This window comes from Nomascus leucogenys, chromosome 13 (genome assembly GCF_006542625.1).
Source record: "Nomascus leucogenys isolate Asia chromosome 13, Asia_NLE_v1, whole genome shotgun sequence".
NCBI lineage: Eukaryota > Metazoa > Chordata > Mammalia > Primates > Hylobatidae > Nomascus > Nomascus leucogenys.
In genome coordinates this window covers 14,312,461-14,329,090 of record NC_044393.1, presented here as the reverse complement: position 1 = coordinate 14,329,090, position 16,630 = coordinate 14,312,461, and the positions used below count along the sequence as shown (strand labels likewise).

The following is a 16,630-nucleotide window of genomic DNA, read 5'->3' as shown; positions in this document are numbered from 1 at the left end:
CTTTGTCTTGCTCTATTTCTCCAGTTCAGATTTGCCCTGTGCTGCATTCCTTTTCAAGTAGGTGACAAAAATGGCCTTGGCAGCTCTAGACTGCTGAGCTCTTACTACCCCGGGGAAGTATCTTTTTCCTTATAGTGTTTAGTAAAGATCTGATGGAAGGTTCACACTGATCTGACTGGGGTCACTTTTGAATTAATCGCAATAGCCAGGATAATTTTCTGCTCTGGTGGGCTAAGACTGGGTGATATGACCCATTCTAGAGCCAGGTTTGTGGTCAGCTTCACCCAAACCATATAGATTATAGGGGTGGGGTAGTTCCCCAAGGGAAAATTAGGATTCTGGGCAGGCTCAAGTCACAGACACCCACAGTATTCGGACACTGTGGACCCTGCTGCCTAGGTTTGACCCTTGCTTTTTCCACATGCCAGCTATGTGACCTTGGCAAAGTTCTTTTTTTTTTTTTTTCTGAGATGGAGTCTCATTCTGTCACCCAGGCTGGAGTGCAGTTGTGTGATCTTGGCTCACTGCGACCTCTGCCTCCTGGGTTCAAACGATTCTCCTGCCTCAACCTCTCAAGTAGCTGGATTACAGGTGCCTGCCACCACACCTGGCTAATTTTTGTATTTTTAGTAGAGACGGGGTTTCACCATATTGGCCAGGCTGGTCTCAAACTCCTGACCTCATGTGATCTGCCTGCTTTGGCCTCCCAAAGTGCTGAGATTACAGGCGTGAGCCACAGCACCTGGCCAAAGTTCTTAACCTCCCTGTGTTTCAATGTCTTTGTCTGTAAAATGGGATAACTGTACCTCCCTTGTAGTAGGGTTGTTCTGAGGCTAAAATGAGACTCTGAGTAAAGGGCTTAGAATGATACCTAATGCTCATTATATTGGCTGATATTATCATGCATGTACTATAAAGCCAATGCCAGCTACATCATTTTTGGGACAGCAGAGAAGCAGGTAATAAAAATATTATTTGCTGGTCAAATAGGAGTTTGAAGGCAGCTGTGAGGAAAGGGGAAAAGACAGCACTGAAACTCCCTGAATGACAGGATTGGGGCCACCAATGTTGCCTCTACTTCCCCCATCAGGCCACACGTCACTGTGGTAATCATTCAAACCCATCAGACTTCCAGCTCATTTTTGACTCTTGGCACCTGATAGAAGGCCTGGCCCAGCAGGGTTGCATCCAGGGTTATAGGTCCTGAAGTTCATGAAATTTTAGAAAAAGAATACAAAACTATAAATGTGAAATAGATAAGAAAGTATTTATTGACAAAGAAAATAATCATTTACTTCAATTTATTGGATACTTGAAGAATCAGAATCCTTTCATCTGAGATCTCTTTAGGTAATTTACCAGAGATATAAACACAAAGGCTGCCCCTCCCTCACCCCAAAACACTCTAGAACTCCCACCACCACCCACTACCGGGAAACTATAGTAAATTTGCCTTTGGAACCAATATAGATTATAAATAAATGTCTGTTGGATGGCTAACTAATTCTCTAGTTACACCCCAGATTATCCTTTTTTTTTTTAAGACAGGGTCTGACTCTGTCACCCAGGTTGGAGTGCAGTGGCATCATCTCAGCTCACTGCAACATCCGCCTCCCCGGTTCAAGCGATTCTCCCACCTCGGCCTCTGGAGTAGCTGAGATTACAGGCGCATGCCGCCACACCTGGCTAATTTTTGTATTTTTTGGTAGAGACGGTGTTTCACCATGTTGGGCAGGCTGGTCTCAAACCCCTGACCTCAGGTAATCTGCTCGCCTCAGCCTCCCAAAGTGCTGGTATTACAGGTGTGAGGCACTGTGCCCAACCTCCCCAGATTATTATTATTATTTATTATTTTTTTTTGAGATATAGTCTCACTGTGTCACTCAGGCTAGAGTGCAGTGGCGCAATCTCGGTTCACTGCAACCTCCGCCTCCCAGGTTCAAGCGATTCTCCTGCCTCAGGCTCCTGGGTAGCTGGGATTACAGGCGCAAGCCACCACACCTGGCTAATTTTTGTATTTTAGTTAGAGACAGGGTTTCACCATGTTGGCCAGGATGGTCGCGATCTCCTGACCTCGTGATCCACCTGCCACGGCCTCCCAAAGTGCTGGGATTACAGGTGTGAGCCACCGCGCCCGGCCCCCCCAGATTATTCTTTACAATGGACAATCCACAGCCACAAAGCTAAGAGCCAGGTGCTTGGTTTTTCAATTTTTTTTCTTTCTTTTCTTTCTTTTTTTTTTTTTTGAGACAGAGTCTCGCTCTGTCGCCCAGGCTGGAGTGCAGTGGCGCGATCTCGGCTCACTACAAGCTCCGCCTCCCGGGTTCACACCATTCTCCTGCCTCAGCCTCCCGAGTAGCTGGGACTACAGGCGCCTGCCACCATGCTCACCTAATTTTTTCTATTTTTAGTAGAGACGGGGTTTCACCGTGTTAGCCAGGATGGTCTCGATCTCCTGACCTCATGATCTGCCCTCCTCGGCCTCCCAAAGTGCTGGGATTACAGGCGTGAGCCACCGCACCCGGCCTGTTATTTTTTCTTTAAACAGTGAAGAGGGTTTCAAGGAATCTCTCCTTAAAGGCAAAGAACCTGCCCAACTGAGTGGACGGACCTGGGTTAATTTCTGGCTCTGGGTTCTGCCTTGGACAAATCACTTTCCTTCTCTAAGCCTCAGTTTCTTCCTCCATGCAATGTGCAGAGTAGAGGGGAATAAATGAGAATCACCTCAAGTATTGACTAGCTCAGCACAGTGCCTAGAATCTGTGTCTAATAAATGAACTTTTATTTTCCCTTTCTTTTACTTGTTTATTTGACTACATGAATACCTTCAAAAAGTACAGAGTGGGCCGGGGGCGGTGGCTCACGCTTGTAATCCCAGCACTTTGGGAGGCCAAGGTGGGCGGATCACGAGGTCAGGAGATCGAGACCACGGTGAAACTCCGTCTCTACTAAAAATACAAAAAAAAAAAAATTAGCCGGGCGTGGTGGCGGGCGCCTGTAGTCCCAGCTACTCAGAGAGGCTGAGGCAGGAGAATGGCGTGAACCCGGGAGGCGGAGCTTGCAGTGAGCCGAGATTGCACCACTGCACTCCAGCCTGGGCCACAGAGTAAGACTCCGTCTCAAAAAAAAAAAAAAAAAAAGGTACAGAGTGAAAGTAAAGAGTGAAAAATGGGTCTCCCTTCCTCCCTGTTCCTTTACCCACCCACTTCCCTTTCAGAGATATCATCAGGATTACAGGTTTCAAAACGGTTTTGAATTTATAGGACTATAACAAGAATAATTCCATACACCCTTTAACCAGAATCACCTGTCTTTACTATTTTGCCATGTTTGTTTTATTATCCTTTCTTTCTCCATGTGACTGTTTATTATTATTATTTATTTTTCTGAACTATTATAGTTTTCATACATCACGCCTCATTTACCTCTTAATATTTCAGCATATGTTTACTAAGAACAGGATATTATTTGCTGTAACCACAGCACTGTTACCAAATTCAGGAAATTTACCTTGATGCCCCATTTACCTCATAATATTTCAGCATGTATTTCCTAAGAACAAGATATTATTTGCTATAGGCCGGGCACAGTGGCTCACTCCTGTGACCCCAGCACTTTGGGAGGCTGAGTTGGGTGGATCACCTGAGGTCAGGAGTTCGAGACCAGCCTGACCAACATGGCGAAACCCTGTCTCTACTAAAAATACAAAACTAGCTAGGCGCATACCTGTAACCCCAGCTACTTGGGAGGCTGAGGCAGGAGAACCGTTTGAACCCAGGAGGTAGAAGTTGCAGTGAGCTGAGATCGCACCACTGCACTCCAGCCTGGGCAACAGAGTGAGACTGTCTCAAAAATAAAATAAAATAAAATAAAATAAAATAAAATAAAATAAAATAGATATTATTTGCTGTAATCACAGCAGTGTTACCAAAAAATTTACCTTGATTACCATCCATACACCAATTTTGTCAGTTGTGGTAAAAAAAAAAAAAAAAAAAAAAATATCCCTTACAGCATTTTCCTGCCTAGTGCAGGATCCAGTTCAGGACCATGTTTTGTCTTTTTGTCTTTCTTTCTTTTTTTTTTTTTTTTTTTTTGAGACGGAGTCTTGCTCCATCGCCCAGGCTAGAGTGCAGTGGCACAATCCTGGCTCACTGCAACCTCCACCTCCTGGGTTCAAGCAATTCTCCTGTCTCAGCCTCCCAAGTAGCTAGGACTACAAGCACCTGCCACCACGCCCTGCTAATTTTTGTATTTTTAGTAGAGACGGGATTTCACCTTGTTGATCAGGCTGGTCACAAACTCCTGACCTCAAGTGATCCACCCACCTCAGCCTCCCAAAGTGCTGGGATTATAGGCGTGAGTCGCCGCGCCCAGCCTAATTGTCTCTCATCTGAAATGATGCCTCTGCTTTTCTTTGTCTTTTATGACCTTGACATTTTTTGAAAAATACAGGCCAGTTATTTCATAGAATGTTCCTCATTTGGGGTTTGTTTAACAGATTACCCCAAATTCCTGTAGGATAGGAATTCAGGAAGGGCATGGTGGGGAAAAATTCTATCTGCTCTAAGGCTCACTCCTGTAATCCCAGCACTGAGGCCTCAGCTGGAAAACTCAAAGGCTAGAAGCTAGAGTTACCTGAAGTCTCACTCCGTCTGGCAGCTAATGCAGGCTGCTGGCTGGGGCTTAGCTGAGGCCCCACACACAGCCTCTCTACGTATCCTGAGCTTCTTTCCAACTATGGCGGCTGGGATGGAAGGGCAAGCATCCAAATGGAGAAAGTCATACTATCTTTTTTTTTTGAAACGGAGCCTTGCTCTATCGCCCAGGCTGGAGTGCAGTGGTGAGATCTCAGCTCACTGCAACCTCTGCCCTGAGGGTTCAAGCAATTCACATGTCTCAGCCTCCCAAGTAGCTGGGATTACAGATGCCCGTCACCATGACCAGCTAATTTTTCTGGAGACCGAGTTTTGCTCAGTCTCCCAGGCTGGAGTGCAGTGGCATCATCTCAGCTCACTGCAACCTCCGCCTTCTGAGTTCAAGTGATTCTCCTGCCTTAGCCTCCCGAGTAGCTAGGATTACAGGTATGTGCCACCACGCCCAGCTAATTTTTGTATTATTACTAGAGATAGGGTTTCACCATGTTGGCCAGGCTGGTCTTGAACTCCTGATCTCAGGTGATCCACCTGCCTCAGCCTCCCAAAGTGCTGGGATTACAGGTGTGAGCCACCACACCCGGCCGCTAACTTTTGTATTTTTAGTAGAATGGGATTTTGCCATGTTGGCCAGGCTGGTTTTGAACTCCTGACCTCAAGTGATCTGCCCATCTCAGCCTCCAAAGTGTTGGCATTACAGGCGTGAGCCGCCACACCTGGCCTGTCAATATTGTTTTAATGATGGTTGCTCCTTCTCAGGCTTTCCTCACATACCTTTTTTTTTTTTAGACAGGTTCTGGTTCTGTCACCTCAGCCTCCTGAGTAGCTAACATTACAGGTGTGTGCCACGAGCTTGGCTAACTTATTTATTGTTTTGTAGAGATGGGAGTCTCACTATGTTGCCCAGGCTCATCTCAAACTCCTGGCCTCAAGCATTCCTTCCACCTCAGCCTCCCAAACGGCTAGGATTACAGGCATGAGCCACCACACCCAGCCCTCCCTCATACATTCAAATGGCCAACTCCCTTGGCTTCTTCAAGTCTTTGCTTAAATGCCACCTTCTCAGGAAGTCATTTTCTGAACACTCTATTAAAAATTGCAACCTGCCCCCAAACATATCTTGCACTCACCGTCCCTCTCTCTGCTTAAATTTTCTCCATAGCACTCATACCATCTAACATACTGTGCATTTACTTGTTTATTTTTATTTTTTTGAGACAGGGTCTCACTCTGTTGCCCAGGCTGGAGTGCAGTAGTGTAATCATGGTTCATTGTAACCTCTGTCTCCTGGACTCAAGCAATCCTCTCACCTTAGCCTCCCAAGTAGCTGGTACCACAAGTGCACATCATCACACCTGGCTAATTTTTGTATTTTTTGTACAGAAGGGGTTTTGCCATGTTGACCAGGCTCATCTCAAACTCCTGGGTTCCAGCGATCCACCCGCCTCAGCCTCCCAAAGTGCTGAGATTATAAGTGAACCATCATGCTGGGCAACTTATTTATTTATTTTCTGTTTCCCTCTACTAATAAATCAGCTCCAGGAGTGCAGGGACCTTGTCTGTTTTCTACACATATGCATTCCCAGCACCTAGTACAGTGCCTAGCAGGTACGTGAATGAATGAATGAATGAATGAATGAATCCATGCATGCATGAATGATCTTTGTACAAACCATGAACCATGTACATGTTAGGTGCCTACAACTTGTCGTTTGAATTAATGAATAAAAGAACAGGCAAGGCGCGGTGGCTCACGCCTGCAATCCCAGCACTTTGGGAGGCTGAGGTGGGCGGATCACCTGAGGTTGGGAGTTCAAGACCAGCCTGACTAACATGGAGAAACCCTGTCTCTACTGAAAATAGTAAATTAGCCAGGCGTGGTGGCGCATGCCTGTAATCCCAGCTTGGGAAGCTGAGACAGGAGAATCGCTTGAACCTGGGAGGCGGAGGTTGCAGCGAGCAGAGATCGTGCCACTGCACTCCAGCCTGGGCAACAAGAGTGAAACTCCGTCTCAAAAAAAAAAAAGAAAGAAAGAAAGAAAGAAAGAAAGAAAGAAAGAAAGAAAGAAAGAAAGAAAGAACAGACAGCACCAACCCTCCTTGTAAGTTCAATATGAGGTTGATCTGAAGCTGCCGCCCAAGGCTACTGATCGAAATATCCTTCTAAACAAGTCTGTCCCACAGTCCTGGCGTCTGATAATATGGACAGTCAGGCTGGCTGGCACCAGACGGGACCTGGATGAAGGAATGGAATCAGGCCACATTACAGGGGCAAGAGGAGCCTTGTGGCCAGAGGCTCTAGGGGTCAGGAGCAAGTCATGCATCTGAAGAGGAAGTTGATTGCTGTACCTCAAGCTGAAACAGAAACTGCGGTGGCTAGCAAGGAAGGGTCCCCACCTGTGCCCCTCAGCCCCTCGGCCATTGCCGGCTTCCAACAGACCACAGAGACTTTTGGGGGGAAACTTTTTTATTGAAGTGTAACAGACATACAGAAAAGTGCACAAATAAGGAAAGTGCACAAGGGAGTGATGGCTCGATACATTTTCACAAAGGCATCACAGCTGGATAACCAGCCCCCAGCACAAGGAACAGAACATTCCCCGCCCCGGAGAAGCTCCCTTCAAGTCTTTCCCATCCTCAGCAATAACCGTTACCCTGATTCCAACAGCAGTGACGATTTTTGCCGTTTTTTGAACTTGATGAAATGGCAGCACATAACACGTATTCTTTTGTGTAAGACTTACTTACTACAAACTTTGTATGTTTGTAGCAACAGCCTTTTGACCCTGTCTCTTCCTCCATGCCCGCAAAGAGAAAAAGGAACCTAATAATAACACAAAATAAAGCAAAAGAATACTTGCTTGACTGGTTTAAATGTGCCATCTGGCCGGGCACGGTAGCTCATGCCCGTAATCCCAACACTTTTGGAGGCCGAGGCGGGTGGATCACTTGAGGTCAGGATTTTGAGACTAGCCTGGCAAACATGGTGAAACCCCATCTGTACTAAAAATACAAAAATTAGCCGGGCATGGTGGTGGGCACTTGTAATCCCAGCTACTCGGGAGACTGAGGCAGGAGAATCGCTTGAACCTGGGAGGCGGAGGTTGCAGTGAGCAGAGATCATGCCACTGCACTCCAGCCTGGATGACAGAGGGAGACTCCATCTCTCAAAAAAATAAAAGAAAATAAAATAAAAGTGCCATCCATTCTTTCACGCTTCAACCACCCAGTGGGCTGGAACTGTTACTGCTTCTATTTCAAAGATTGGGAGGCTGAGGCACAGAGAGGTTAAATAATTTGCTCAGCCAGGAAGTGAAGTTCTGTATTTAAAGCCAGGTCTCTCTCTGATCTCCAAGCTCATGTTCTAACCCAGCATACACTCCTTATCAATAAAATGACCATGTATTGAACACCCTCTTTGGACTGAATACTATGCTTCAGCTTTATGTCCATTGTCTTATTTGATTTTCCCAGGCCTTGGTGAGTAATATACCATTATCCTTGCTTAGCAAATGATGAAAGCAGGGTTCAGAGAGGTGAAGGAGCTTTCCTAACGTCATACAGCCCAGGAAGGCATGAAATAAAAATTTAAACTCTATTTTATTGATTCCAAAGTCCAGTGCAGAACGGTATCAGTACCCAGCATTTATGCGCATCTTTCAAATATACCTTCTGAGGCCCTGCAGGGTGGCTCATGACTATAATCCCAGCACTTTGGGAGGCCAAGGTGGGTGGATCACTTGAGGTCAGGAGTTCAAGACTAGCCTGGCCAATATGGTGAAACCCCGTTTCTGTTAAAACTACAAAAATTAGCCGGGTGTGGTGGCACATGCCTGTAATCCCGGTTACTTGGGAGGCTGAAGCAGGAGAATTGCTTAAACCCCGGAGGCAGAGGTTGCAGTGAGCTGAGATTGCACCACTGTACTCCAGCCTGGGCAACAGAGCAAGATTCTGTCTCAACAAAAACAAATATTCTGTCTCAACAAAAACAAACAAACAAAAACGAATATACCTTCTGAGTTTTTCAAAAAAGAGAACAACAATAGCAGTTACCTTTCATGGAGCGTCTCAGAGTCAGATGCTTTGGTCAAAGATTGCAAATGATCCCTTAATGTGTGTTCTTGCCTTCTCTCTCCTAATAAGAATATACCTGATTTTTAGCTTGGCACATGGCTTCCCATGGCTTTACTACCTATCTCAGCCTTCCTTGCAACTAGGGGTAGCCACATGACTGACTTATAGCCAGTGAAGAACTGTTCCCCGACATGCCCACATGGCTCATGTCAACCCCAGCATTACATTATTTGTTTAACCTCTCAGTTTCTTTGTCCTGGAAATAGGGATTTAAATATTTATTTAAGCCAGGTGTGGCTGAGGTGAGAGGATCACTTGAAGCCAGGAGTTCGAGACCAGCCTGGGCCACACAGTGAGACCCCTGCATTTACAAAACAATTTTTTAAAAAACTTAGCTGGGCATGGTGGCATGTGCCTGTAGCCCCAGCTACTCAGGAGGCTGAGGTGGGAGGATTACTTAAGGCTGAGAGGTTGAGGCTGCAGTGAGCCTTGATTGCACCATTGTGCTGCAGCCTGGATGACAGAGCAAGACCCCATCTCAACATACGTATATACATCTATCTATCTATCTATCTATAGCTATATCTGTCTCATCTCTCTCTCTCTCTCTCTCTATATATATATATATATATGTTCTTTTTTTTTTAATTTAACAAAAGCAGGAAGTAGACAGACACAGTGGGTGGTTCATGCCAGTAATCCCAGCACTTTGGGAGGCCAAGGCGGGAGGATTGATTGAAGCCAAGAGTTTGAGACCAACCTGGGCAATATAGTAAGACCCCTATCTCTACAGAAAGTTAAAAAAAAAAAAATCAGCCGGGTGTGGTGGTATATGCCTGTAGTCCCAGCTTCTTCACATCACTGCACTCCAGCCTGGGCAATAGAGCATAACCCTGTCTCTTAAAAACAAAAAAACAGGAATATATGTATTAGAGTCACCTTGAGTGTGGATTGGGAGAAGAAGCTAGGACAGGAAGGACACTAATGGGTTTGTGTTGGGTAAACAAACCCTGTTTATTGGGAGACCACCTGCTCCAGGAGAAAAGACACCAGGTGAAGACAGGAAGCTGGGTTCTGCTAACTGAATGAGTTGGGACAAGGCCCTTCCCCTACCTGGGGATAGATAATAAAAAATATTTTATTGTGTATTTTTAAGGTAGTCGTTCCTTGTCTGCAGAGTGGGGATTTAGATTACATCTATCCTTTTGGTTGTGTCTACTCACTATGAATTCCCCTATCATAACAGCACCCTAATTTCTCTGGGAGCCCCCTTCTTTACTCCCTGTCCATGTGAAACGCATGCAGCACTAACTTTATCCTTGGTTCTAGGAAGGCCAAATGCTCCATGCTGGCCAATCAGCACCCCTCATTTCTCTGCCCATAGGGATTGGCTCAGAAATGGGCACCTGCCCCAAGTGGACCAGTGAGTTATCCCTCAGGTTTTTGCTGGGATTGTTTTGCTTCTGCTGTGCTAGGACAGTGTGAAGAGGGTCTGAAGCTCAAAGGTAGCCACCATTGTGAGAGTGAAAGACTGAGCCCTGATAACTTATGAGCCCCTGAATCCAGCTGTACCTGAAGGCAGCTGCATATTCCTGAACATGTTATTCTCCATGAGTCAATATGGTTCCTCTTTGTTGTTTTTTTGTTTTTTGTTTTTGAAATGGAGTCTTGCTGTCACCCAGGCTAGAGTGCAGTGGCACCATCTTAGCTCACTGCAACCTCCACCTCCCGGGTTCAAGGAATTCTCCTGCTTCAGCCTCCTGAGTAGCTGGGACTACAGGCACGTATCACCACGCCCAGCTAATTTTTTTGAATTTTTAGTAGGAACAGGATTTCGTCATGTTGGCCGGGCTGGCCTTGAACTCCTGACCTCAAGTGATCCACCTGTCTTGTCCTCCCAAAGTGCTGGGATTACAGGCATGAGCCACTGCGCCCATCTTCAATATGGTTCCTCTTTGGACTTAAGTCACTGTAGCAGATGACGTGGCTTCTGTGTCCATATCCCCTTGGGATTCATCCTTTTGCCCCACAGTGAGTGGATGGCTTCCAATTTCCACACCTATGCTTGCAGCCTGAGGGCTTTGCTCTCATACACGCTCTGCATACACAGTCTGAGAATGCTGGGGGCTTCACCCTCCCCTACAAGCAGCCCTTAACCAATGAGTGACAGGGGCTGGTGGATAAATGTCCCCACTCCCTTGCCCTTCACCTGGATAATTCTGAGGTGTATTGCACGCTGTGTCCAGAGTTCCCCAGCAGGATTGAGCCCCAGCTGCCCAGAGTGATAACCTGCTCAGTAACTTACCTTCAATTGGCTTCTTTCCCTTCCCTGTCCTACTTCCTCCCCGACCAGAGCTTCCTGGGATCATTTCTCAAGTAAACGATTTAATATCTGCACACAAATCCTTGTCTCAGATCTGCTTCTGCAGGAAACCAACCTAAACATTTCCTAAGATTGGTTTTCTGTCACGCACAGCTAAAGCTGCTCTGGCAGACACATGGTTCAAGCGTTCCTTTAAAACATTTGCCTCATAACTGTATTTTTCCAGCTTGCTTTTCAGCTCAAAGGAAGTATATGCACTGTGAGTTGACTTATCAGTGTGCATAGCAGAAAGGGACCCAGTAAGAGAAAGCCCCCTGAGAGGCCCTGGGACAGCTGAGTGATCCACCCTGGCTGCCTCCTCTCCACCTCATTCTCACACACTAACCTTTCCCAAGCCTCTTCATTCAAAGGCTCCTAGCCAGCCCCCCCACCTGCCTTAGGAGATAACCCCAGTTCCTTCCTCGGATTCTTTCATCTGCAAGGCCTCAGTGTTCTGTCCGGCTAGTGATAAGGACATTCAACATCATTTTCCTGTCCCTGACCTTTGAAAGAAACCTACCCATCCGGGGCTTCTGATGTAGACTCAGACTGAGATGTTCCATCTTGGGGATATAATCAGTGGGAAAGAGATAGATTCCCAAGAGGTCATCATTCATTCATTCAACAAATATTTATGGAGTGCTTGGGCAAGGAATTCTAAATTGTAGAGTCAACTAGAGCCAGCTTAAGCAGAAAGGGATTTTTTTTTTTTTTTTTTTTTCTGAGAGGGAGTCTTGTCGCCCAGGCCGGACTGCAGTGGCACAACCTCAGCTCACTGCAACCTCCGGCTCCAGGGCTCAAGCGATTCTCCTGCCTCAGCCTCCCGAGTAGCTGGGATTACAGGTATGCACCACCACGCCTGGCTAATTTTTTGTATTTTTAATAGAGATGGGGTTTCACCATGTTAGCCAGGCTGGTCTCAAACTTCTGGCCTCAAGTGATCCACCTGCCTCGGCCTTCCAAAGTGCTGGAATTACAGGCATAAGCCACCATGCCTGGCCCACAAAGGGATTTATGAAAGGTAGGAAGTAACCTAGATGTTAAATAGCCACAAACGGTACAGCCAGGAGCATCAATGCCAGGAGCAACACTCACCTTCACTGCTGAACTGTTCTAATCAAAATATCACTGCTGCTGCTGCCACCCTCTCCCCCAACTCAGGACCCAGGTAGCTAGAGACAGGCTGCTAGAACTGCCCTATGCTTCCCCAGAAGGACCAGATACCTCTCCCACTGTGCTTGCCAGAAGACTCCACCACTTGGCATCCTGCTTGCTTCTGTCTCCAAGGCTTACTAGGGGAACCCAGATCACATAAGGCACTCTTGCTGCAAAGAAATCTTAGAAATGTAGTTTTTCTCTGTCTGGCCTTTACAGTATAGGAGGTCACACTAAAGGGGACTGGGATAGGTGAGTGAGCCAATCTGTAGTGTCTGCTGTAGGCTCACAACAATGATAAAGTCAGGGCTGGGCACAGTGGCTCATGCCTGTAATCTCAGCATTTTGGGAGACCAATGTGGGAGGATCCCTTGAGGCCAGGAGTTTGAGACCAGCCTAGGTAACAGAGGGAGACCACCCCATCTCTACCAAAAAGAAAAAAATTAAGTGGTGGTGCATGCCTGTAGTCCCAGGCTGAGGAGGGAGGATTGCTTAAGCCCAGGCTACGGTGAGCTACGATCGCACCACTGTACTCCAGCCTGAGCGACAGAGTAAGACCCTGCTCTAAAAAAGAAAAATTAAAATAAAAAAAATTAATGATAAAATCAGAAGAGTCCCCTGCTTTCCAGGAGCTCACCGTTGAGAGGGGAATATCAACACCAAGCAATTCCAGGAGGGAGAGCATTCCAAAAGGGAAATTATAGACAGTTACAAACACATAGACCAAGAAAACTCAACCTACTCTAACAGGACCTCCTGAAAGAGGTGCCATTGTACATGATGTGTGAAGGTGTTTAGAGGCTACCCAGGCAAAAGAAGGGCAGGAGGGAACAGCACTTCAGACAGGGGAAAATCTCATATGCAAAGGTTCAGTGGCAGGGAAGGTGAGGGGTGCAGGAGGAAGTGAGAGAAGGCCACTTCTCTCTGACTGGAGAACAGAGAACAAGGGGAACAGAGGGAAGGAAGAGGGGCGGTAAGGGAATAGACCATGACCTTGTGGTCCACGATGTGGAATTCAAACTGTCTCCTAAGGCCAGTGGTGACCACTGAAGGCTTATGGGTAAGGCAGTGACATAATAGCAACTGCTAATATTTATTTATTTATTATTTTGAGACAGAGTTTCGCTCAGGCTAGAGTGCAATGGTGTGATCTCGGCTCACTACAACCTCTGCCTCCCAGGTTCAAGCGATTCTCCTGCCTCAGCTTCCCAAGTAGCTAGGATTACAGGAGCCTGCAACCATGCCCAGCTAATTTTTTATATTTTTAGTAGAGATGGGGTTTCACCATGTTGGCCAATCTGGCTTTGAACTCCTGACCTCAGATAATCCCCCCACCTTGGCCTCCCAAAGTGCTGGGATTACAGGTGTGAGCCACCGTGCCCTGCCTGCTGATATTGACCACTTATTCAGTGCCAGATTTTTCTAAGCTGCTAACATGTATCATTCAGTATGTATTTGCAACAACCCTGTAAGTAAGGTTCTCCAGACCATGAGCAAATTACTCAGCCATTCTGTGCCTCAGTTTCCTCATATGCACAATGGGAGTAATCATAGAACCTGCCACAAAGAGTTAGTATGAGGATTACAATGAGTGCTTGGCACATGGGAAATGCTGTGTATGTATTAGCTTTTGCTACTATTATTCCCATTTTATAGATGAAAAAGCGGAAGCCCAGAGAGATGAATCAGTTTGTCTGAGGTCACACAGCTAATGCTAATAAGGCATACAATGAACAGAACAGGTGTGGCGAAGGTGGAAGTGCTGGTGGGCATGGAGAAGCCACATCTTAATCCTAGGAGTGATGGAAGTGTGGACCACCCATTGGGACCCACATGGCCAGCCTCTGTTCTGACTGGTCAGTGCCTAGGTCATGCCAGTTCTTAAATATTTCATTATCACCCCTGTTATTACTACATATATGACATTGTTTTGTGGATTTAATATTTACACAAACGGTATCATACTAAATGTTAACTTCTGCAAGTTCCTTTTCTCACTCAACGTTATTGTATGTTTAAAATCTGTTTGGATCTAGTTCATTCATTTTATTTTCTTTTTTTAGAGATGGGGTGTCACTATGTTGGCCAGTCTGGTCTTGAAATCCTGGGCTCAAGTGAGCCTCCTACCTTGGCTTCCCAAAATGTTGGGATGACAGGCGTGAGCCACTGTGCCCAGCCATTCATTCATTTTTTTTTTTTTTGAGACAGAGTCTCGCTCTGTCACCCAGGCTGGAGGGCAGTGGTGTGAACTCGGCTCACTGCAACCTCTGCCTCCTGGGTTCAAGCGATTCTGCCTCAGCCTCCTGAGTAGGTGGGACTATAGGCACGTGGCACCACACCTGGCTAATTTTGTATTTTTAATAGAGACGGGGTTTCACCATGTTGGCCAGGCTAGTCTCAAACTCCTGACCTCTCAGGTGATCCACCTGCCTTGGCCTCCCAAAGTGTTGGGATTACAGGCGTGAGCCATGCCATTCATTGATTTTAATTGCTCACTAGTATTCCTTTACAGGAACATGCCATGGTCTCCTTGCCCACTATCCATGGATGCCTATTTAGTCCATTGCACTGTGGACCCATTATAGGCAAAGCTGCCACACCCAACTTTAAATATGTTGGAGCTTCTCTAGGGTGAATACCAGGAAGTGGGATCACTGGTCTCAGGGTTCATACGTTTCAATCGCCAAGCAGCAGTGCATGAAGAGTTCTTGTTTCTGCACTTCCTTACCGATGAAAATAATACCTCCACCCCACATGACACTTACTATGTGCCAGGCACCCTTCTAAACATCTAACATGAAATAACTCATCTAACCTCTCAAAAAACTTTGAGGTGGGGTACTTTCATCATCTCCACTAGATAGATGGAGAATGAAGACACAGAGAGGTCAAATAACTAGCCCAAGGTCACTCAGCTAGGAATAGTAGAGCATGGCATGAACCCAGAGAAGCTGGTTCCAGAGACTGGGCTGTTCATCGCTCTTGTAGGCCTTGGAATTTTCTGGTTTTCAAGTTGCTGCCAGTTCACGGCTGTGAAATGTCTCTAAGTGCTCTAACTTGCATCGTCTGCTTAGAAGGGACCTTGAGGATCTTTCCATCCATTTTTTGGCCAATCAAGCATCCTCTTCAGAAAAATGCCTTTCTAGCCTTGGCTGTCCCTGAGTTTCTGACCTTTTCTGCAAGTATGCCTGGAGGCCAGGACTTGGGGCAGGGCCTGGTACAGTGAGGGCACTTGGTAAAAATGTACCAGACTCAGCCAGGCATGGTGGCTCATGCCTGTAATCTCAGCATTTTGGAAGGCTGAAGCAGGCAGATTGCTTGAGCCCAGGAGTTCAAAACCAGACTGGTCAGTGTAGTAAGACCCCATCTCTACAAAATAAAAATTAAAAACTAGCTGGGTGTGGTGGCACATGCTTGTAGTCCCAGCTACTCAGGAGGCCTCTGAGATGGGAGGATGGCTTGAGCCCAAGAGGCCGAGGCTGCTGTGAGCTATGATTGTACCACAGCACTCCAGCCTGAGTGACAGGGTGAGAACTTGTCTTTGAAAAAAAAAAAAAAAAAAGTGCTCGCTTTGGCAGCGCATATACTAAAATTGGAACAATACAGAGATTAGCATGGCCCCTGTGCAAGAATGACATATAAATTCGTGAGGTGTTCGATATACAAAAAAAAAGTGCCAGACTGACTGGTGGTGTCTCTCACGTCTCTCACCCTCTCTTCCTCCCGGGAGGCCAATGCTGATGAATAAAGCTTCTGCTTAAGTCACTGGCCCACATCTGTGCTGTGCTGGGCACGCACAGTGGCCCTCTTGCCTCGAGCTCATTTCCTCTTCTGTGATCTGACCCTAATCTAGTTCATGATCTGACCTCATCTCCTTCGACTCTCCTTGTTTCTTGTTTCTCATGAACCCCACTGGCTGTCCTCCTGTCCCTTCAGTGGCCAAGTTCATTTCTACCTCAGGACTTTTGCATGTGCTGTTTCCTCTGCCTGGGACACTCTTCCCGTGGTGGCTCCAGCTCATCCCTCAGGCCTCAACTCAAATGCCACCTCCTCAGAGAGACTTTCCTGATCACTCTGTTTAGAAGTAACAGAGGCATGAAGAGATTGAGCATAATTGTCAAAAATTGTACAGCTGGCTTATTGGTGAGATTTTGAATTATGTTATCTTATTATGTGCCTATATTTCTAAATTTTTTCTACAATGGTGATGTATTCCCTGTGTGAATTTTTTAAAACTCAAATTCAGGCTGGGCATTGAGGTTCATGCCTGTAATCCCAGCACTTTGGGAGACTGAGGCAATAGGATCTCTTGAGCTCAGGAGTTCAAGACCAGCCTGGGCAACATAGTGAGACCCCATCTCTATAAACAATTTTAAAATTAGCC

The 16,630-nt window shown here is 46.4% G+C and overlaps 1 non-coding gene across 1 annotated transcript; it reads left to right on the top strand.

Moving 5' to 3' along the window:
- Positions 1-15,808: 15,808 nt before the first annotated feature.
- On the top strand, positions 15,809-15,912 carry LOC115838073. The gene has a single exon (XR_004033128.1). It is a non-coding gene; the product is annotated as a U6 spliceosomal RNA (small nuclear RNA).
- The last annotated feature ends 718 nt before the right edge of the window (positions 15,913-16,630 follow it).